The following is a 16,361-nucleotide window of genomic DNA, read 5'->3' on the forward strand; positions in this document are numbered from 1 at the left end:
CTTTCTTGTTTGCTACCCAGCCACCTCTCATTATGTTATTCTTCATGTCCTAAAGTCGACCAATTCCAGGAACAAATCAATACCAGGGAAATCCTTTTGTCTTCTTCTAAGGCATAACATGTAAAGAAAGCTCAGTCAATATGTCTTTTAATAACATCTAATGGAAATGCCTGGATTTCCCTTCATGTTCTATAATTAATTGAGCTCCTTGCCACCCACAATGTATAGTTGTTCCCCTCTATATTCTCTTTTGGCCTAATTGTAATTTGTTTTTCTGTTCTATTTGTCTTCAGCTTTTTTTCTTTTTTCTTTTTTTCTTTTTTTTTTTTTTTTTTTTAAATGGTGTTGGATGTGCTTTGTGCTTAGTTTTATCTTCCTGTGCTTTTGCTTCTAAATGTCAGCATAATTTTTCTGCCTTATAATATCGGAGAAGTTATAACCATCAATCAGTCCAATAGAAGAGCAGAAAAGATTAGATACCATTTATCTGTATTGGTTGCCCATTGTAATGACCCAGTGGACAACATGAACAGATAATCTGTTGCTTTGATGGAAACTAATTATTCTTAAGAGTGACAGCGTCGAAATAGCTTTTGTGACATTGTTTTTAAAAATGATGACTACCTAGTCATTGCTAGTGTAAGACTGCAATTTCTGTGCTGTTTTCCCTATATAAGCAGCAGGAAACTTAGATTTTTTTTCTTTTCTTTCTTTTTTTTTTTTTTTTTTAAGGAAAGAACCCTATTTGCAGAGACAAAAATATCTGACATCCCATGTAAAATGCCTATTAAATTTAATACAGAAAACACTGCTCTAGCTGCTGAAAAGTAAAAATGCACTGCCATCTTATTTCTGTTGCATGTAGTTGATCTTGTTGTTCTGTGAATATGAAGCCTTTTTTATTTTGACAGCTAATGGTTCTGCTAGTGTACTGTGCTGGCATTTCACCTCTTGGAAAGAAAGTTTCCTGAAGCTAAAAATATATGTCTAATTGAATGATGGAATTAAAAGCAAGTGATACAGTTAAAAATAGCTGTTTCCACCCTTTCCAGGCACATGTAAATCACACAACTTTTACTCTGTGTCAGTTAAAGGACTGGGGGGCAAAAAGGCAAAAAAGCAAAAACTTTCAAGAACTTCCTTAAAACTTGTCTGTATGAGGACTTGGTAAATGGCAGGATTCTTCAGTGTGTCCTGAAATTCAGTACGTGTGAGCCATTGTTGTCGAGGGAAGCATGAGCAAAGAGTGTGGGGAACGGGGTCTCCTCGCTCAGACAGTCTGTGACTTCAGATCCTTGGCTGTGTGTGCCACGTGGGCAGTGCTGGGCAGTGCTTGCATGGCAGGGGCCATGTGTCTTGGCCAGACAGGAGCTTCTTGAGTCTCCTACAGCTGCTGCTAAGCTTGTGAAACTGCTGGACTTTGGGGAAAAGTGAGCAGGTGAGGTGCCCTTTGGTAGGTTTGCACTTTGGGTGTGAGCTGGGCAGCCACAGGGCTGGCGCTGTGCCCACTCCCAGAGGTGTGTGGTGGGAAGCTGGAGATGGTGGTGTTCTTATCTCTGCTGGCTGGCAAATTATTGACTTGTCTGAGAGGACGTAGAGCAATATCCCAGTCTTCCTAAAGAAGTGGAGGAGTATACGAAGTCAGAAAGTTCAACTGACTCCCTCTAGGTAGATGAGTGCTTTTTCAGTACTGTCATTTTATTTCTCTGCTCTCTGGGATGCCTGGACACACTACCTGGCCTGGTCAAAATGTCACCTTGGCCACTTGGTCAGGTCTGATGTGACTTGATCTCACTTGGGCTGTTGTAAATCAAGATGTCAGTTCCACTATCCTGCAAACCCATGCCACTGGCATCATGGAGCTTGCACCTCTGCCTAGCACTAAGTGCAGACCACCCCAAAAGGTCTGTGCTCTTCTCTGATCTTGGGTAGTCCAACCGCCATTTGAAATGGCTGAAGAAATTTGAAGGCTTTGAGGCAATATCAAGCCTTGATTGCTGTGCCCTTCTCTGCACTGTTTTCTTGGAGGGATAGGAAAAGGAAGCTCAGAGGTCAGAAGAACTGGCAGATTAATTTGAACAATTAAACTTATGCATTCTGTGAATAGCAGTACTAGACTAGATTTGTTTTCATGGACACTAATGAAAATTTCTTACTTATGCAGTTGTTTGGAGTTGGGAGCAAGTAGTAAGTCTAAAGGTCTAGACTGCTAATGAACTAATAATCTAAAATAACTTCAATGCATAAAATATAGCAGAGCAAATATTATGCATAAAATGCAAAAAAATATAGCAGAATAGTACCTATGAATAGTACCTATGAATCCTCCTGAACCATCTGAAAATTAAATTGTGATATTTCAGGATGGAAAGAGTCAATGGTAAAGAAAATTTCAAGTGGTTCTGCAGTGAAAACAGAACATTTAAAAATACGTATTTTAAGCAGCAAACTTAGTTCAGTGTGGCTTCTGCAGACAGTTCTCTGCTGTTCAATCCAGTCCACCTTTTCTTCCACAAGTGTCTCTTCTTCCCTCTGCAAAAGCAACATAAACCTGTGGACTGAAGAATTTTGTTTATTGCTAGAAATTTGTTATGCATGAATTCTCAGCAAGGTTTGCTTTAATCCTGTGTATGTATTTTATTAGAAATACACTCAGTAGAGACATCTCTATGCACATCTCAACTGTGCTTTTGTGTGTGAGTATGCATTTTTTGAAAATTCTCATAGGAATTCCACCATCTCTTCCTATGATTTTCTTATTCTTAAGTTGCTCTGGAGGTAGAGCCTGTGTAATCAGCCCTTTTTAAAATACACAAAGCAATCTGTCATCTTCTACACGGCATTTCAGATCTTTCCAAAGTGTCTATCTTAGCATCACTGAAAGGGAAAAACCCTGATGTTAAGAACTGCAAAGTTAATGGTTAATCAATGGTGTCTGGTCCCCATCCATGGGACATCTTGTAGAACAATCAAGCCTTGCTCCGTCATAGTCCCAAGCAGTGATTGCTTCTGCGTCCTATGAGACATGAGGCACTAGGGATGAAGATGGAACACCTCAGTAGCTAATTAAACAAGGCAACTACAACTAAAGTACATGCCTGAATAAATAGGCTGGAGTACAGAATCTGTCAAGCTGATCTGTCTTTAAGTGCTTTGCACCCTTCACTGTACCTGGTTGAACATTAACATCCCAGATTTGCTGATTTTCACCAATATCCTGCCACATGCAGAGAACTTGCTGAAAGGAAGCTGGTATTTTTTGTAAAGTAGCTCCTTGAAGCATTATCCGAAAAAAGACATCAATCTTCACTGTTGCAAAGAAAGAGCACAAGATGTTTTAAACATTTTGAAGGCAAAATGCACTGTCTGTACTTTCCTATTTCTCTTCTACTACTTCCTTGCTCACTGGGGATGTATGTTTTTATAAGCATTCAGAAAAGGAGTATCATAAAGAAAATGAAGGAGCAATGACAAAGCAAGTTCTCTGCTCTTCCCTGCCTGTTCACATATTTTGTAACCTTGTCAATGCTGAGCCTTTTAAAATTATCTTATCTGTGTGTTTCAAGGGTCACCAGGACATCTTTCCAGAGTCAATGAAGGGAGTCATGCAAAATAAAAGCAGGAATAAGTACAGGAGGGAAGCTTTTTCTCAAAGCATTTTATCTTCTTCTCCTGATCCTGTCTGGATTAAAAGAAAAACATATGCAAAATATAAAGGAAATAAGCAAAATATTTGTTGGAAATATACATTAAAAAAGTATGGGGAAAGTTGATACAGTTGAAACAATACAGATGTAGAAGCAGGAATGTGAGGGAAAACAGCACCAGGAAGCTACTGCTACTGAGGTTTGTGAATAACAATCTTCTCTGAGTGAGGACAGCAGAGATCACAGAGTGGTATTCCAAAAATCTGTGGAAAAGTCTGTGCTGTAACAGAAAGATGTCAGTGTAGAGAAAAAATATTTAGCAAATTTGGCAATAGTTACTGAAATAGAGCTGCAAATGAAATTTTCCTTTCTCTAGAAAAGGTTGCACCTTTAGAATAAATTATCTCCTTAAATGTATGCGTTGACCCTGGACAAAGAACTGTGCAAAGCAATTGGAGTATACAATACTGGAGCTCAAGACTCTTGGATGATTTTGATAGGAAGCTCAATTCTTGTTCAGAGTTAGGAGTCCTCAGAGTAACTGGAGATTTTGGAAGGTTTGGGATGAGCACCCAATTGATATGGGCAAACTTTGCTGAGAATTAGTATTGACTGTACCAGTGAAAGTGTAGGAATGGTTTTGAGTGGAAGATTTTGAGCACCTATTGTGAATGATGTGAATTTTAAGGGATAAAACCAGTTAGGATAAAACTTGGGGAGACTGTACAGGTAGCTGACACAAAAAGCTGTTTGATGTGGTGGAGGAATGCAACAAATATGTCAGGATAGAAGTATAAAAATTGTAACTGTGCACACTTTTGTACCACAGAAAATACCAGCAGTGTGGGCAGATAAAAGTTCTGAAAGTTTGTGAGTGAGACTGGGAACCAAATTCTATCTTCAAAAAGGGTTTAGGCCGCAGAAGGATCTGCGTTTTCTGAGCTGAAATGAGGATATCTTTACAGAGTACACAACTAGTCCTTGAGCAGGGGCTGGGCTCCAAGCCTTGCTCTAAGTATTGTACTATAAGCTCAGATGTGCACTTTTCTCTGGCCACTTTTGTAAAGCAGCTTAAATAGGAAAGCTGGAAATTGCCTTTACTGCAGAGGGTGTAGGGTGATAGAGGCTTTTCAGATGCAGCTGGACACATTTCAACCGTTTGGCAACTGCAACACAGATGTGCACATAATTACACCAAAATCACCAAATGCACCTCAGGTGCTGAGAAGGAGTGTACAGAAGGGATAGTCTCTGCATTGTTTGCTGCTGAAAGACACTCTGAGCAAGTAATTCTCTGGGCACTTGGACAAGATCTCAGCTCTATAATGATGGAAGTTCCTGGATGTTTCTGCCCCCAAGAAATTACTTTGGATTTGTTTAAATGTCTTAGTCCTCAAATGTCTATTTCTATTTATTTTTTTCCAAAGTGAAGATATTTCTAAAGCTGTATTTGAGACCTTTTATAGAAAATGGTAGGAAAATGGAAAGCTAAATTTTACTAAACCATGGGCCAAGGAAGTACACTATAAAATTACTGACATAGGCTGAAGTCTGGAAGTGCAGATGTATCCTTGCAATAACTTTCATCTTAATTGTCTGTTTCTGTTAAATCAGAGAGAAAATGCAAATTGCCATGAAATCGGAGTTAATTTATATTCTGTGTAGCTGAAGTGTTTTATGAATGTTTTCCCCGACAAAAAAATGCCTTTTGAGATACAGAAAATATTCACAGCCGTTTTCAGATACATGGAGATATTCCCGCTTTCAGTACAGTAATTCAAAAAGGAAAATGTTCTAAATGAATCTGAAGCTAAAATAAAAGCATCTGGGATTTGACTTACCCCAGTAATTCCCCTTCTCCTCTTTTTTCACTATTGGGAAGAGTGGGGAGGGGGGGGGGAGAGGAGAATCCCAAAAGCAGAAAACCAAACCATCAAAACATTTTTTAGATATGAAACAAACCAAATTGTCTTTTGTACCTGTGCTAGATTCCTAAAATTAAAAATACTCTCAAAGTAAGTGGAAAAGGTTTTACTCCTACTGACATTTGAACTTTGCTACTTGATTCTTCCAAAACAAACCTGGCAGATGACTGAGCCAGACCATCTCTGTTCAGGAAAAAGCACCTTTCAAATCAGGTGATGTATCTGCCATGGTTTCAAAGGCAGTAAAGTGCTTAATGCCCCTCTATCTCCTGGCAGGTGTGAAGATTTACCTAATCATTCTGCATTACTGTAAATAACTGGCCAAACCATGATTAATAGAGAATTTGTCCCTAAGGCTTAATCTTAAAGCACTTGTAATGCAAGTGCTATAAGAAAAAGTGATGTCCCAGTTGTACACTGGAGCTCAGTTTTGGTCTGAATACTGAATGTGCAGAGTTTGGCTAATAGCAGTCAAAGTTTTCTCGTTATGTGGATACTCTCGTTATGTGGAAACACCTAAAGTAACCCTGGACTGATAAAATTAGAAGTGGAATCAGCAGAATGCTGCAAGACAATATTTCATTTCCTGAAAATGTTTTTCTAGCTAATAAACATCTGCCAGAAAGGACTCCGTGGGGGCAAGAGCATCTAAAAATACGGAAAATTTAAAGAAGTATTCTTCCACATTGCTAATGACTTGGTCAACTGAGAGTGTGAAACACAGCTCATTTTAGTTTGTTGTTAGGCAAAACATGCTTGATTCCTAAGTACAGAAAATATGAGCTTTTGATATCACTAGTTAGTCTAATTGACTCATCTGAGTCCTGTTTGAGCCCTATGATTCATCATTTTTCAAATTAGTAGGGACATAGGTAGGATAATATGTGGGTATAATCAGTAAAACATTTACAATGCTTTCCACTGTAATGGATTATCCTGTCATTTACAGTATCTCTTTTTTTCTGCTATTATCAGGGCTTCATATCCCAATTAAAAGCTTCATTAGTTCATTCTTGAGGAAGCTGCCCCTCTGCATTGCTGCTGACAGCTGAAGGAAGTGTGTCAGCTTGTTGTGCAGAGCATTATTTGCTTGAAGATGGCAGCTCACTTTAGCATAGACGTCCTCCTGCTACACAGGAGATACTCAAGTGTCAAGCGTTTTCAGGCCATCCATCTTCTTTGGCCATTCCACCCACCCATGCTCGAGCCACGTCCACCAGTGCTGCTGCCCCTCTCTGCCTTCCCTTTGTCATCATGTCATTGTCAGTTGTTCAGTTTATTCAGTGATTAATCATCATTTGGAAGGTTCTGCTGGGAGTAAACAGAAAAGGGGGTATTCCTGCAGGTGGTTTCTCTCTGATTAGTTAAAGCTACAATGGCTGGCTGCTGAGCCTTTGTTTCGGCTTCTTCTGAAGATTGCATGGGGTTTTTCCTTACCAGGATCTAACTGGGATGGAAACTGTGGGCCTGCCTTGGGTGTCCCACTGGTGAATGCTGAGAAGTAGGCATATTAGGCTCAGTGAATTTGTGTCACTCCAACAGAGGAATCAGCTCTTTTGCAGAGATTGCTGGAGGGTTTTTGTAAGGAGTCCCTTGCTATATGTCCAGACTAGCCCTGTTACAGGTTTAAAAGCAGAGCTTTTCACTATTCATTCAGAAACACCTGCCTGGCTGCTTTGTGCATAAAGGATAAAATGTTGCCTGGAAGATGAGGACAATTCAACTTCTCCTTTGTATTTGCAACAACTGATGAAATCAAGTAATAATAATTTTCAATACCATTTGAGAAGTGAGAATGATAATATTCAAAACTGTGGAAAACAAGGGAGCTCTTTTAAACTTTGCTTATGTCTTCTGCACAAGACATGGCCTAAATGCAACTCTTTCCCCATCTAATAAAGCATGGTTAATTTTGCACCTCTTTGGGTCACATGAAAAATCATATAAATTCCATGTATTTTCTCCACTTCTGTATTCCTTGACAATCATAAGTTTCAGTAACTTATGCTCAGTTAGAATAGTTGATGACAGTAACAGCTATGCCATGGTTCCAGATCTGTTAGCTCGCCTGAGTATTAAATTGCTCTTCATATTTCTCTTACAGATTAATATTTCTTTTTATGCTGCAGCAGCTTTTAATGTCATCAAAAGGAGACAAGATGAATAAGATACGTGTGGGAGGATGAAGCAGTGGTCACTCAAAGTATCCTGCTGTTTACTCTGGCTGCAGAGTTTATAGTCCCTCCCACAAGGCAGCTGGCACTGGGCTATGATTTTAGTACTTGCATTATTTGTAATTCACAGCCTCCAGTTATGAAATGACAAACTCTGAACATTCAGGTAAACGCAGCAGCTGTATTCTGACAGGCAGACTCGTGAATGTGATGGGGGAGCTCTGAGTGACATGGTGAAAGGATTCTGGGTTTGCATGTTTACTGTTTGTTTTATTATATGCGTAAGAAAGGGTGGGTAGCTGTGGGTGGAAAAGGCTTGAAGGGCTGTGCAGCTAGACTTACTGAAACCTGAAGAAGATGCAGTCAGTAGCTTAGGTGGTTATATGTTTAACTAAAAACATTCTCAATTTTTGTGCAAAGAAAAGGCCTTCTTTTGGTGTGTTTGGCCAAATCACTATGTGATTCGCAAGGGCTCTGCTCCACCCCTTCTCCATATGTAGGAAGTGAGAGGCAAGAAATCCAAGGCAAGCAAATAGCAGTGGTGAATGGGATAGCTTTGAGAAGAGTTTTGTCATGCAGACCTGCTATTCTAGCTCTACTGGGTACGGCCATAGTGAGCATTCCTCTGCCTGGGAATGATTCTCCGGGGGTGTTTCAAAGAGTGAAAAAGCAGCCTGCCTGCCCTTTATTGTCCCAAGGCCTAAGCTAGGACATTTCGGGGGAGGGAGGAGGGATAAGACGGGCCAGCAGTCGCATGTGTAAGTCTGTCCACGGTCCCGTGTTCACACCAAGTATGCGGGCATGGGTGGTAGGTAATGTGCCAACAACTGCTGCTCTAAGCTGCACCAGCAGCTCTTCAATTCTGCTGAAAGAGTGAGTCAAATGAAGGGGGAAGAATGGAAAAAGCAATTTTAAAAATCATTAAGATTTTTTAAACAAGTTGAGTGTTTATTTGCTCATACTTCTGAGAAGTGTGTAATATTTCTCAGCAAGGCTAAATTTGCTACCTAGCAGAATAAAAAAAATGGAAGTGGACTTTTCCATTTGCCTCTAAGAAGGAGCAGCATCTTGTGGTTTAAACACCAAAATCCACACGGCTTTTAATATCAATACAAGACCTGATAATACTATTGGCTGTTGCTATGAGAGGGTTCACCCACCTGGCTGCATATGCAGAGCCCTCTTAGAGTTTGTGTCTGTGAAGCACTCCCAGGGTACCTCTGCAGATGGGGATTGTGCATATGCTAATGGGAACTCTTTGGCTTTTGCAAACCCACATAACTGTTCAGCCCAAAACAGGAGCGTTGGACCAAAAGTCAAGCAGGAGGAAGTCTTGAGACTTGTCAAGGTCTTGAGACAAGTCAGGTCTTGGCAATCAGTAAGCCTGTTCTTGCAGGAGTTGTCTGAGTCACATGCAGAAGGAGCCTTCTTTGGCAGTTCTAGTCTTAGGCCTTCTTTGTATTTTGCATTATCAGAATAACCTGTCTATAATACAGTTGTCACTCATAGTATTCATGTTTCGCCAGTTAATAATTGACTTGTGCTATACCCCAGTAGTTTTAGTCTTTTGCAACTATTATTTATTGTAGGACACAAATTAATAAAAATCAATAAATAGGCTTAGAGAGTAACAAAACTTCATAGAGACTTACTCAGAACAGTGCTGTAGAAAAGGCTTGCTCTTTTGGAGCTCATGTGGGACCTTCATGTAAAGTTGACAAGGTTGCCTGCAGTTGGTTTTCATGAAGCATAAGGAAGTCACAGAGATGGTGGCATGGGGCAGCTATCACAGGACCTCTCACCCTTCTGGTGCTTCCCCTCCCTTGCCATCCCAGGGCCAGCACAGAGGAGCAGTCAGCAAAAGGCAGGAGCCAGGGACACTGGGGATGCAAGGGACCTTCCCTCTTTGGAGCAGCAGGCATCTTCTCTTTCTCTCCCAAGGCAGGATCCTCCAGGAGGTGTAGCCAGAAGTCATCCTGGCTGTTGGGGTCTCCATCAGCCTGTCAGCACGGGGTGCATCCACTTCTACTGCACCCAGTTCTGTGCTTGGTGGGGGAGTGGGGACTCCCCAGGGCCAGGAGTGGTGCCTCCACGCCGGGACCAGACGGTCCCTGCAGCCTCAGGAGCTGGCACAAAAACAATGACTGAGTAATATTTTTGTCTTGGATACTTTATAACATTAACATTTTCCTTTTATGATTATTTTTGTTTACTCAAATTCTACTTATTGCATCACAAAACAATGTGAATATGCCTTCACACTATTGTAATGATTATTGTCTTTTAACCAAGCTGCACAATCAGCTGGACTTTGTATGCAAGCAGAGGTTTTACATTTTTCAGTGAAAGGTAGGTTAATTTTAAAAACATGCCAATTAAGTTGATGTGTTGTCCATAAAGAGTATCTAATTTGCCAAGGTTTTATTTCAAAAATGACATTATCTTTCTGATTGAAGATGATACTGTGGAATATTTTAAAGGCCTGATTTAAAAGAAAACCACTTAAAAACATAGAAAAAAAGTACCAGGGAAAAAGAGATCAACAAAGCAAGCTGAGTAGAGGCAGCAAATACTAACTTAAAAAATAGAAAGAATAATAGAAATGTTATTATTACATTAAATACACAAAATAAAGTATGCTCTGGCTTATGTCAGAGAACCTGTACATACTGAGCAATTTCAACAGTTCTTGGTTTTGTTTTTGATGTTTTTGTTAATTGATTAATGCTGTTAATATGCCTGGTATTGTACAGTGAGCTCTACCCTGTTGATAATAGCACAGCCCTCTAAATGGGATATATTAACATATAGCTGCAGGTGACATGGCATCCTATTTTTACACAAATCAAATATGCACTCTGATCCGTCTATTAGATGCTTTTCCTCAGACCTCCTGTCACTGAAGCCATTTGGGGAATGGGGCTTGGTGCTGTGATTAATTCTGGTTCAAGCAGCTATTTTTGGTGTTTGGATATTTCCTATAATGCAGAGCCCAAGACTTCACTCAGATGAAATCTGAACTGATCTGGTCACATGTGATCTGTATCTGAAGGATACTGGAATAGTAAAGGAGTGTCATGCTTCAAAATGAAAGAAAACCATGGATCCTAGTCCCCTCAATTTTTAAACATGATCAAATTAAATTATTTTACACACACGCACATATGCATCTATAATATATAGAAGAATATTGTCATGTGTGTTTGTCATCCTGGTAAGGGTTTTTTAGATATTGAGAGCCAAATAGTAGCATCGAAATTGTATCCTATCCTTCCTATAGTGGTGTGCTTTTTGAAAGTAAGATCTTTTTGGAAAGAGAGTTTAACTGGTTTTGTCCCGATAGACTTCATGAGCTGAGTGGCAGTGGTTTTTGTGGCAGTGGTTCAACAGTGCAGCCGCATTATGGGAGAGCTGAGGGTACTTAATCCTCTCACCTCTTACTCTCAACCAAATTATACATTGTAAACAGCACTGAATTTGTCACAAATGGGAACATCTCAATCAATATACTGAAAAAAAGAAATCATTTATTCATATTTTACTTCAAGGATAATTTTCCCTCCAGTTATTTTCATTGTTTCTAGCAATATCTTTTATGATCATAAACCCCCAAGAGAGCTCATTAATGTGTATCATGTGCATCAGTATATAAATAGCTTCTACTGTATGTAATAGACCATTTCTGTGGGTTGGAGCAGGCAAATAATGTTGGTTGTCTTTATTCATTCTTACAGTCTCACTGTTCACAAAGTTTATACCTATGTGTTCTCCCTTTTGGAGCAATTTTGACACTCGTGATGATGGCAAGTACAACTTTTGGTTTCTCAAATAAAATAATGAAGGAAAACAATTGGTTCACTAAGCATTGTTAACTATATGATATTAGAATTTTTAATAGAAGTATGACATGGATAAAAAAGTACTAGGCTTGTTAATTATGGGCAGTTGCTTTCTGGGAAGAAGAGAACAATGCAACATAAATGTATGCACAAAAAATGTGTCCCAGAGAAGATTTGCAAATGTGCTTATTTGTGAAGAAAAGGAAGTGTATTTAGCTGAGTCCCTGGAAGACTTTGAACTGCATGAGGACTATTTCTATATAATAAAATACTAGAATATTAAAGTAGAAATGTAGAAATAGAAATAATTCTATCACATAGAAATAGTTCTCATGCAGTCCAATAAATATTTCTTCCTATAATGATGAAAAGGGAAACACACACAGTGACTGGTGTCTGCTTTCTGACTCAGTAAAACTCATGAAAGTTTTTCAGTCAAAATGATATCCAGAGGGAAAAGACAATTTTGTTCAAAATTGTATTTTTCTTGTGTGAAGGATACAGATTTTGATGGGAAATTTTAATTAAGTGTAAGAATTTCAGTGCCTTTGGTTTGTGATTTTGGTGGTTTTTTTTTTTTTTTTTTTGTTTTTTTTTTTTTTTTGTTTTTTTTTTTTTTTTGTTTTTTTTTTTTTTTTGTTTTTTTTTTTTTTTTGTTTTTTTTTTTTTTTTGTTTTTTTTTTTTTTTTGTTTTTTTTTTTTTTTTGTTTTTTTTTTTTTTTTGTTTTTTTTTTTTTTTTGTTTTTTTTTTTTTTTTGTTTTTTTTTTTTTTAATCAGAACCCCTAATTACACATATAAGTCTTAATTTCACTATTTTTTCCTCCCCTTCCCTCTGTAATGACTTTTCAATGCACCTGTCTCCTCAGACTTCAGAAAAAAAGAGAGAATGAAATTATTTCTCATTCTGCAAATCTTAGAGGTTGATGGTAGTAAAAAAAGTATTTTTGTCTCTCTAGGCTCAATGTCCAGCTTCTAGGCAAGATCCCAACCCAAAGCGGACTGGCCTGCAATAGTTAAGCATCTAGAGTAAATAAAATCTAATAAAATTGAGAGAATTACCCAGTTAACTAAGAATTATTTATATGAATATATATATTGCAGCTTGCAATACCGTCCCTCAGCTGATAAAATGTTTTATAGCAATGATCGTAAAACCACATGTCATTTCCTTTGTTTATATTCTTTGTGAGCTTTGAGAACACACTCCAGAGACGTTGAATGGTGCCTCCTGAAATGCCAAACCTACACGATGCAAGCGTTGTCATACGATCGGTGTATGAAAGAGCGGAAATCTCCCAGATCCTGCTGGCAGCCTCCATGGCAGTGGCGTTGGCTGGAGGTGCGAATGTTCCTGCTGGAGCCGTTGTGCTGGGAATGTGCACCACGTGAACAGCTGCCCTCCTGGCTCCGCAGCACATTCGGCCTGCTGAAATAGCTGCCACAGAAAGCTCGCAGGGAAAAGAGCACAGAAGCGCTATTTCAGCTGGAAACAGCAGGAAGATGTGTTTCCCATTGTATCTGTAAAAAGTATTTGAATATTGATGTAGGATTTATGCTCATCTCTATGAGCGGGGGATGTGTATAGATTATTTACTGTACATAAAGAGGAAAATACCCCAAATATTCCATTATGTTAGTTATTCCTCCACAAGCATCCATTATGCAGTTCATTTTCCAATTAATCTTTACTGTCAAACAAATGTTATTCTCCTTCTCCATTCCCAGTAGCAACTTCCATCCTGTGAAACAGTTTTGCAACTGGTGAATTAATGAAATTGTGTTAGGTGATTTTGTTGCCAATATGTATCTTGTATAACGGGCCCTGGGAACCTTGCTATTTAAGAATGACCATTTACAAAAGGACAAAATATAACAGTCTTCAAAAAGATTGTTTTTGTGGCAGATTATAACCGAGATGCATGTCTGAAAGAAAGAAAATGGGAGATAAAGAAATGGAAGTGGTTTGTTATTGCTCCTTTCTGCTCTTCCCCAGTTTTAGACTTTTAGTGTAGTCCCTCCTCAAAGCTTCCTAAAGAAGCTGAACTGTAAAAGATAGAAGTACTTCATGTGGATAAAGAAGTTAATTAAAGGTAGAAAACAAGGAGTAAGAATAAATTATTAGGTTGCTCAATGAAGAGACATCACAGGAGAGTCCTTTGGAAATGAGTGCTAGTCCTTGGCTGTTCTACATCTTCATAATCACTTGTAAGGTGAGTGGTAGTGTAGTGAGAGTATTCACTGATGTGACATTATTAGGACAGTTAACTAAAGATATTGAAAGAATTAAGGTTTTAAAAGATACATAGAGCAGTTTCATCCTATAGAATGTCTAGGAAATTAAAAAGGTGGATGACATTCAGTACAGATTAAATTAAATTAAGGTACATGGGGAAAACACCTGATGCTGCATGCACAGTAATGGGTTCTGAACTGCTTACTGTGATGGCATTATCACAGCTCTTGAACACATCTAATCAGTGCTCAGTAGCAGGCAAAACCCACATAAAATCAGGAAAAGAGCAGGAAACAAGATAGAAAAACAATTTGATCATTGCTGTTAACCATGAGTTCAGTTGAATGGCTAGCACTTCTCTGCACAGAAGAGAGGGAATTGAGGAAGGGATTACAGAAAGCTGTAAGATCCATGAAAAAATTGAATTGGGAATTACTGTTCCTTGTCCCTTATACAACTCCCAGGAGCCATTAAAAAACACCCTCAGGCTGTGGACTGAAAACAAGCAAAAGAAGTAACTTCTTCTCACAGTGTGCAGTTAAACTCTGGAAGTCACCACCATGGGATGCTGTAGATTGTTACAGGCTTACATGTTCTAGAAGCAATTAGAAAAATCAATGGAAGAAAATCTGTTTAGTAAATGCAAAGGTGCCCTCCCTGGCTTAGGAAGCTGCTATATATACATCTACTGTCTTAGCTTCTTCCTGACCCTCTGCCACTGGCTGTGGCAGGGGCACAGGATTATTAATACCTGACTCAGGGTGGTTGCTGCTGGCAGGTGGGGGATACAGCCCAGAAGGTGAAAGAAGCAAGTTGCCTTTCCTCAGAGCTCTGGAGGTCCCATTACAACAGGTAGCAAAGAGATAAGGGGTAACACAACTGCTTGATGTGCTTTCAGAAATGAAGTGGAGATTCTGGGAGAAGAAATGGAATAAGATGCAGTGAGAAGGGAACTGAGAATTGAGAATGTTGAGAATCATCTGGACTATTGATGTTGGCTTTTGCAAGGAGGTGTGTGTCACTGCATTTTCACAGAGTTACCTGTTTGAGGCATGTGGAAATTGCTGCTGCAAAGAGCTGAGGTGGCATAGCATCACCTGCTATGGGGACCATGGCATGGCTTAGAGCCAGAAGTGCCTCACCTCCTGTTCTGCACAGATAGTCCTCAGGAAGAGGCTGACTTCTCAGGGCTTTTTGCATGGAGGTAGGACTGACTTCCAGGAGCAGGGTTTGAGTTCACAGTCACATTGCCTATGAAACCTCATGTGAGTGGAGGTTTGCAAGGCTGGATCCGCAAAGAGCCGGGTGGACTTTGGTTATATTCATATCTGTTTAGGTAAGGATTACTTCATTTTAGTCAGTTCATTATTCAATATTTATATTTGTCTTATGAAGAACAAGAGTTTTGCTTTAGTCTCTGAAGAAGAATGCAAATAGGTGGGGAGTGTGTTTTTTACATATTGAGTATCTGGTGGCTTAAAGACTGAGCACAGTTACATAACTCGAGGGCTGTATGTCTTGATGTACTGAACAGTTAAAAAGAAGTAATTGTTTCTGATCTTTCCTTTTCTTTTTTGTTTTTTTTTTTCATTTTTTTTAAAGTAAAATCAAATTTGGAATATCTTTTGAGCAATGCTTTGAAGTACAGTATAGCTCCCAGAGGTGGGTAATCTTCAGGCTAATTTACTATACAACAATGTGCATTATTAAAGCACATGTGAATGATTCATCCAGTGAATGAAGAAAAATTATTCCAAATTATTATTGATGAGTTAATCAAGATAGCCATGTCAACTTTCTTTTGTCCATTAGTGTGAACAGTATTTCACAATCATCATAATAAGAGCCAAATGTTAATGGCTGAGGTAATCAGACTCTAATGAAGAGCAGTGAAAACTGCTCTCTTTAAATAGTTTACAGTTTTCCTAATCACTGGAGTGGTCAGTTGGTCCCATGATTCTTCATATTTCATAATGTATTTCACTATCAGCTTTTTGTTTTCATTTACTTTTTCTTTCTTCAGAAGGTGAGTGAAAAAAATAAGAAATATAAAACTGTGAAATAGCAAAGCAAATAAAGCTGGTTTTGTAGCATGTATCCTTTCTAAAAGACAATTATTTTACATCTGGAATTACAGGTATCTAGGAGCTTCTTTCTGCCTTTAATTTTTGTTCTTCATGTAATTCTTTTGTTGAAAATAATCACTGTAATTTTTAAGAGCTCAGCACAAGCTTAAACCTCATCCAGCAGACAAAGATCTTGACCAGTTTTGGGGAAGAATATTTTAGCTGCTATCTGTGTTTCCCAAGTAGTATGCATGTGATTCACAAATAGGCAGTTCAGGAACTGGTTTGTGTGACTGATCCTGTGAGTAAATTTACTCAAGTGGCTTTTCAGGTTCTATATCTTTCTCCTTGCTTGTGTACTTGTCTTTCTCTCCCTGTAGTATCTGAGACTGTTCTTTGAAAGTATGTTTTCTACTTGAGTGTAACATTTTTAAAATTAATTAAAAATTGTATAATTATGTGTCATCTTAGGCCAC

The sequence above is a fragment of the Onychostruthus taczanowskii genome, unplaced genomic scaffold, assembly GCF_017590055.1.
Source record: "Onychostruthus taczanowskii isolate IOZ18803 unplaced genomic scaffold, ASM1759005v1 scaffold22, whole genome shotgun sequence".
Lineage (NCBI taxonomy): Eukaryota > Metazoa > Chordata > Aves > Passeriformes > Passeridae > Onychostruthus > Onychostruthus taczanowskii.